Below are 8,184 nucleotides of genomic sequence, written 5' to 3'. Positions count from 1 at the left end.
AGAGATACACTTAGGTGGATTACTTAGCATTTCATGAAATAAAACAGAGTAGTAGTAGTATTTCACCATGAAAATAGGGAAATCTATATTGCTTTAGGCCATTTCATCATGAAAATGAGACTTGGAAACTTTGGAAATGAATCTCTGGTTAAGCAAGAATAATAGCAAGAAGTAAATCCATTCATTTGTGTTGTTTATGCCATAAGTGGAATCTACATCCCTAGAATCTTCCTTAAGTGAAATTTCTCTAATTGCATTCAGCATCTGTTAAACTAGATTTATATACCAGATTTGTAGATTACAGCATTAGATTTTCTCTGCTCAAATTAATTGTTAGTCTAAATAATAGAGAAAATAAGGGCTTAGTAATTGTTTGAATTGCTCCTCGTGGGATCGACCCGATACACATCTTGTACTACAATTGCGACCTGTATACTTGCAGTCCAACGGGTGTAAAATCGGAATTAAACTTGCATTGATACAAAAAAAAAAATACCCGTCAAGTTTTTGGCGCCGTTGCCGGGGAGCGGCAATATTAGGGCCTCATCATCTCTATTAATTTAGATAAATTTCATTATCTTTATTCAAGTTGTTGAATTAAAAGTATAAAAATTTTCTCTTGTTTTTGTTTGTAGTGTATGCACCGATCAAATCGAGGAGTTGTACATTTCGATCCGGAAATTGAAAGAACATTACGCAGACAAAGGAGGAATACATCACATCAAGAGGAACAAGAGGTTTGGCAGCCAATAGAAGATATCTTGATAGAATTACAATTTGAGGAAGAAATGGCAGAAAATGAATCGAATAGGAGAATTCTGCGAGATTTTGCTTTACCGGGAGCACAAGGATCTCAAACTAGCATTGTAAGACCAACGGTAAACGCTAATAACTTTGAGATAAAACCATCACTGATTCAAATGGTACAACAATCTCAATATGGAGGTAATGCTACTGAGGATCCAAATTCTCACTTGTCAACATTTCTTGAAATTTGTGATACAATTAAGTTTAATGGTGTTAGTGAAGATGCGATTAAACTTCGATTGTTTCCATTTTCACTAAGGGACAAGGCTAAGGTTTGGCTACAATCTCATCCTCCAAATACTTTTACTACTTGGGATGAATTAGCTAAGGCTTTTCTTAATAAATTCTTTCCACCTGGAAAAACTGCTAAATTGAGAATGGATATAACAAGTTTCTCTCAACAGGAAGGAGAGACATTGTATGAAGCTTGGGAGCGTTATCGGGAATTGCAAAGAAGATGCCCTCATCATGGTCTACCCGATTGGCTAGTAGTCCAAACATTTTACAATGGTCTCACCTATCCAACAAAGACACATGTAGATGCAGCAGCGGGAGGAGCTTTAATGGGAAAGACAGCTGAGGAAGCTCAGCAATTGATCGAAGAAATGGCTGCTAACAACTACCAATGGGCAAACGAACGAGGTAATTCAAGGAGAACCGCAGGTATGCTTGAAGTAGATACCTTGAATATGTTAAGTGCAAAAATGGATAATGTGGTTAAGATGCTTAATAGGCAAGTTGGTTCTAGTTCTAATCAAGGAGTAGTTGTTGCAAGTTGTACCATTTGTGGCGGAGATCATGATGATTTTATGTGTTCTAGCAGTGAACAGGTTCAATATCTCAACAATTACAACCGTCCACCCCAAAACAATCCATACTCCAATACTTATAATCCAGGATGGCGTAATCACCCGAATTTTGGATGGAAAGATCAAGGGAACCAACAAAGACCAGTTAATCCACCAGGTTTTCAACAAAAGCAACCACTGCATGAGTCCAAACCAGCTTGGGAATTGGCAATCGAAAAGCTAGCCAATGCATCAAATGATAAAATTGAAAAGTTAGCTAGTGCCACTACTCAACGGTTTGAAAGAATTGAGGGAAGAATGGACCAACTCACTAATATGTACAGGAATGTTGAGGTCCAATTAGGCCAAATTGCCAATGCGGTTAATAATCGCAATCAAGGGGATTTACCTAGCAAAACTGAAGTGAACCCAAGGGAGCATGTGAAGGCCATAACCCTCCGTAGTGGTAAGGAATTAGTTGAGCCGCCAGTAGTTGGAAGTGGAAGAGAGTTTGAAAAAAGAGAGAATAAGAAATTGAGTGAGTTAAAAGAGGGAAGCAAGGAAGAAAAAGGGAAAGAAAAGATAGAGGAAAATGAACTGCAAATGGAAGATGCAACACCAATTCCTCCACCGGTGCCATTCCCTCAAAGATTGAAACCTTCAAGAAATGACAAAGAATTTGAGAAATTTGTCAACATTTTTAAACAATTACATATTAACATTCCTTTTGTGGATGCTATTTTGCAGATTCCTTCGTACGCGAAGTTTCTCAAGGAGATAATGACCAAGAAAAGGAAGTTGGTAGACAGTGAGACAATTGCATTAACAGAAGAATGTAGTGCAATCATACAAAACAAATTGCCACCCAAATTGAAAGATCCAGGGAGTTTTACAGTTCCTTGCACTATCGGTAATGTAGAATTTTCTAAAGCACTTTGTGACCTTGGTGCAAGTGTGTCATTGATCCCTTTAACTGTGGCTAGGCAATTGGGGTTGAAAGAGTTGAAGCGTACTAACATTTCCTTGCAATTGGCTGACAGGTCTATTAGACATCCAATGGGCATATTGGAAAATGTGCTCATTAAAGTGCAGAAATTTATTATTCCTGTCGATTTTGTTGTTTTAGATATGGAGGAAGATGTAAATGTACCTATTATACTTGGTAGACCATTTCTGGCCACTGCAGGTACAATAATAGACGTCAAACGAGGTAAGTTTAAGTTTCAAATCGGTGAAGAGGAAGTGGAATTTGATTTGAGTAAAGTAGAGAAATATCCCTCTTTTACCGACCATGTTTATTCGGTTGACATATGTGATGAATTGGCATTAGAAATGAGTCAAGTAAATCTTGATAATGATTCTCTTGAACTTTGTCTTAATGGTATAGGTATACAAGAGGAACAGATTGAAGAAATGACTGAATTTTTGCAGGCACAAATTCCTTATAAAAGGAGAAATGCATACGAGGCGTTAGGACTGAGCAAAGGGCTACCTCCACCATCATGTGAGAAAGCACCGCAGCTTGAGCTTAAGCCGCTGCCTAAGCACCTCAAATATGCATTTCTTGGAGAAAAAGAGACATTGCCTGTGATTGTAAATTCAGCATTAAATGAGGAACAATTAGACAAGCTCTTACGTGTTTTAAGGAAGCATTTAAAGGCTATAGGATGGACAATTTCTGATATCAAAGGAATTAGTCCAACTATTTGTATGCACAGGATTTTATTGGAAGAAAATTCTAAACCAGTGGTTGAGACTCAAAGAAGGTTAAATCCAAACATGAAGGAAGTGGTAAGAGTAGAAATCCTTAAATGGTTGGATGCAGGTATAATTTTTCCAATTTCTGATAGTGTGTGGATTTCTCCTATTCATGTAGTACCAAAGAAAGGGGGGATAACCATAGTACATGGTAAAAATGATGAAATGATTCCCTCTAGAGTTGTGGTTGGTTGGCGAGTCTGTATTGATTACAGAAAATTGAATGCAGCTACTAGGAAGGATCATTTCCCTCTTCCTTTTCTTGATCAAATGGTAGAAAGATTGGCCGGATATGAATTTTATTGTTTCTTGGATGGTTTTTCAGGATACAATCAAATAGTCATTGCACCAGAAGATCAAGAGAAAACTACATTCACTTGTCCTTACGGTACTTTTGCATTTCGAAGGATGCCTTTTGGACTGTGCAATGCACCGGCCACTTTCCAACGATGCATGATGGCAATTTTCTCTGATTTTAATGAGAAAATTATGGAAATCTTCATGGATGATTTTTCTGTATTTGGATCTACTTATGATGATTGTCTTAACAATTTAGATCTAATTTTGCAGAGATGTGAAGAAACAAACCTTGTACTCAATTGGGAAAAATGTCACTTCATGGTTTGTGAAGGTATTGTGTTAGGCCACAAAATTTCCTCAGAAGGTATTGAGGTTGATCAAGCCAAAATAGAGGTTATTGAGAGAATGCCTCCACCAACCAATGTGAAAGGCATTCGTAGCTTTCTTGGACATGTGGGATTCTATCGGCGGTTTATTAAGGATTTTTCCAAGATTGCTAAACCTTTATGTGAATTACTTGCAAAAGATGTTCCTTTTCACTTTAATGATGAGTGTGTACTTGCTTTTAATAGGTTGAAGAAGCAACTTGTCTCCGCACCCATCATAGCATCACCGGATTGGAGCTTGCCATTCGAATTAATGTGTGACGCAAGTGATTTTGCAGTTGGGGCTGTTCTTGGGCAAAAACATAATAAGCGACTTCATGTCATTTATTATGCAAGTAAAATGTTAAATGAAGCTCAAGTTAACTATGCAACAACAGAGAAGGAGTTGCTAGCAGTGATTTTTGCATTGGATAAATTTAGATCGTACTTAGTAGGATCTAAAGTTATCGTTTATACTGACCATGCAGCACTCAAGTATTTGTTAAATAAGAAAGATGCAAAACCGCGATTAATTCGATGGATTTTATTGTTGCAGGAATTTGACTTGGAGATCAAAGATAAAAAAGGATCCGAGAATTTAGTTGCAGATCATCTTTCTAGACTGGAGAACATGCAGCAAGATGACCATTTGTCCATTAAAGAAGAATTTCCAGATGAGTTTTTAATGGCAATTTATAAGTCACCATGGTATGCTGATCTAGTTAACTTTATAGCTAGTGGAGTGATACCAAATGATTTGAATTCTCATCAAAGAAAAAAATTCTTAAATGATGCTAAACATTACTTTTGGGAGGAACCATTCTTTTACAAACATTGTGCAGATGGAATAATTAGAAGATGTGTTCCGGAGGAGGAGGTACATAGCATTTTAATGCATTGTCATACTCTTGAAACGGGAGGTCATTTTAGTACTACTAAGACTGTAGCAAAGATATGGCAATCTGGATTTTATTGGCCTACTATGCACCAAGATACTAGAAATTGGGTGAAAAGTTGTGATCAATGCCAAAGAACCGGTAATATCTCAAGAAGGAATGAAATGCCTTTGACTACATATTTGGAAGTTGAGTTATTTGATGTTTGGGGCATTGATTTTATGGGACCATTTCCTAGCTCATATAATAACAAGTACATCCTTTTAGCAGTTGATTATGTCTCTAAATGGGTGGAGGCCATTCCTTCACAAACTAATGATGCTAAAGTTGTGCTTAAGTTCCTGAAACGGAACATATTTTGTAGGTTTGGAGTCCCAAAGGCAATAATAAGCGACGAAGGTAAGCATTTTTGTAATAAAGCTATTGACACTTTGTTGTTTAAATATGGGTGCAGGCATAAAAAGTCACTCCCCTATCATCCTCAAGCTAATGGACAAGCGGAGTTGGCCAACCGGGAAATTAAAATCATTTTGGAGAAAACAGTAAACCGATCAAGAAAGGATTGGTCAAACAAGCTTGAAGATGCTTTATGGGCGTATAGAACGGCATTTAAAACGCCATTGGGAATGTCTCCATATAAGTTTGTTTATGGGAAAGCATGTCATTTACCTGTGGAAATAGAACATAGAGCTTATTGGGCCGTTAAAGCAATTAACTTTGATTTTAAATCTGCAGGTGAAAAGAGAATGCTTGAGTTAAGCGAATTGGAGGAATTGAGGTTGACTTCGTATGAGAATGTCAAGATTTACAAAGAAAAAGTGAAATTTTGGCATGATAAACACATCCTCCCTAAGCATTTTGAAGAAGGGCAAAAGGTTTTGTTGTTTAACTCAAGGCTTAAATTATTTCCTGGAAAGCTTAAGTCTCGATGGTCCGGTCCATTTGAAGTGGTTCGCATGTTTCCTTATGGAGCAGTGGAAATAAAAGGAGAAAATGGTGCTCCATTCAAAGTAAATGGCCAAAGATTGAAGCTCTATTTGGCCGGAGAAAAAGTTCCTAAAGGAGTAATTTACTCCTTAGGAAATGCAATGGAGAATTAAAGAAGTTATAGGAGAGTCGAGCCAACGACTATAAACAAAAGCGCTTGTTGGGAGGCAACCCAATAATAATAGTGTATTTGTGTGTTTTTAGGTGTTTCTTACATTTTGGTGTAATTTAATTGACTAATTAGATGTATTTCACTTGTTTGTAGGAGGTACGGGAGTTTTATCATCTATCTCGGAGGTGCACTTGAAGAATATGTGTAAAAGGGAGTTTTTCTTACCAAATTGTGTTTTAAGTGCTTAAAATTCCCATGCATATACATACATTGTGCATTTCAAGTGAGTTTTGGTGATATCATGGTTATAAAGGCTTATGGACTCATTTGATGTACATTTAATGCTCAAAAATGCCATTTTAGTGTAAAAATGCAAAAATGATCAAAGAACCCCACCCCTCAATTTTCAATGTAGATGTGTTTGTTGTGTTTTGAGAGGTTGGATATTATGTTTATGGTATATTACATGTGCGTGGGAGGTTGGAATTGAGAAAAGGTATGTCCAATGTGTAATTTGGAATTGGCCGAAAAAGGGAGAAAAAGTTTGAAAAAATTGCAGTTTCTGCAATTTGTTGCAGAGACACAAGGATCCGAGCTCGGATCCTAAAAGCCCAGACAGATCCGACCGCGGATCCATTGATCCGAGCTCGGATCCATTCCAACCCAGACAGATCCAAGGGCTCGTCTGTGTTTCTGTAGGGACTGATCCGAGCCCTATCGGATCCGAGCCCTTCCAGAAAGGATCCGACCTCGGATCCTTTCACGATAAGAAAGGAAACGAGGCCTCGGTTCCTCATTTTTCCAGATTTCCCTTTTCTCTCTCTTCGAAACCCTATTCCCTTTCCTCCAATCTTCCATTTCATCCATAACATTCCCAATTTTTCACAACAAAAACCTTCACTAACCTCTTCTGAGCATTAACCCTTAACAATTTGAAATAAAAAGCATCAAATTGAGGGGTTTTGATCTTCAAAACCTCAAATAGGGCCGAATTGAAATCTTGCATTTTTGAGGTCAAATTTGGACTTGGTTGTTCTCCATTTTTGCATCATTATCATCCTCCATCATCACTCCATCTATTTGAGGTAACAATTTGCGAATTTCTTTGACAGTTTATAATTTTTTATTTTACATTTTTCTAGTTTTTGGGAATATTATGATAATTGCATATTTGTTGGACTTCCTTGATACAATTGTGCTACATTGCTCTTAGATAGATTGTGATAACAATTTTTTATGTTTATTTAGGGAATCATAGATTTGATATTATTTTGTTGAATTTTTCTAGGTAAATGGACATGAATTTGGAAAGATATATATTTTGAATTTTAATGCTACAATTATGCTACATTGTGATAATATATATCATTAGTAATGGTTGTTTGATTAGAATTGAGAAAATTGTTCTTATGGTGATAAAAATTTTGTTTTTTTTTTTTTTAGGATATTGTTCATAAGGCAATGGGGAGATGTTGTGTTAGAGCACATTGTCATTGATAGTTTATTTTACTTTCAAATTTTATGCCATTTTTACAAATGGTATTGATTCTCAACGTATTGGAAGTAGTTTGCATATCATGACAACCGTGTTAATAATTTTCTTTCTCAATATGAGAATTGGATTTGTGAGGTGTTAGGTAGCATAATTGCTTGAATTTTGAGGTTGTTGGCAGGTAGTTTAGCCCTTTTTCAAGGGGAAACTCTGCCGAAATTTTCTTAAAGTCTTGTTTATTAGTTGCGAGCAAGATTAAAATGTTTTGAATGCATATTCATCCTGATTGTGTGTAGATATCATGGCTCGCACAAGGAGGGCTATCATTCGTACTCCTACTCCTTCCTCAAGTGAGGAACACACACCTTCTGTGCATGAGGAGTCGCCTGAGGAAGAATCTCCTTCGCCTGAATCACCACCTCGATCTCGCCGGAAAACTGCATCCACTAGCCGTGATGAGCCACCGCCAGATTACGATACCACACGATTCACATCGCTCGAAAACCAAGAGTGGTATGAAGCCGGCCTGGCCAAGGAGATCATCATTGAGAAACACTTGGCTCCAGAGGTGGATGCGCACTACCATATTTCGACAGCATTCAAGAGGCTTGGATGGGAGAACATCCTTCAGTTGCCCAAGCACTACTACCCCAACCTGGTCAGGGAGTTTTATGCCAAT

The 8,184-nt window shown here is 37.3% G+C and overlaps 1 non-coding gene across 1 annotated transcript; it reads right to left on the bottom strand.

The window, feature by feature from the left end:
- Nucleotides 1-1,175: 1,175 nt before the first annotated feature.
- Nucleotides 1,176-1,282, bottom strand: LOC113715262 (small nucleolar RNA R71). The gene has a single exon (XR_003453900.1). It is a non-coding gene; the product is annotated as a small nucleolar RNA R71 (small nucleolar RNA).
- Between the last annotated feature and the right edge of the window lie 6,902 nt (nucleotides 1,283-8,184).

The sequence above is a fragment of the Coffea arabica genome, chromosome 3c (assembly GCF_036785885.1).
Source record: "Coffea arabica cultivar ET-39 chromosome 3c, Coffea Arabica ET-39 HiFi, whole genome shotgun sequence".
Lineage (NCBI taxonomy): Eukaryota > Viridiplantae > Streptophyta > Magnoliopsida > Gentianales > Rubiaceae > Coffea > Coffea arabica.
The sequence above is the reverse complement of the archived record's forward strand: the minus strand, read 5'-3'. Positions and strand labels throughout refer to the sequence as shown.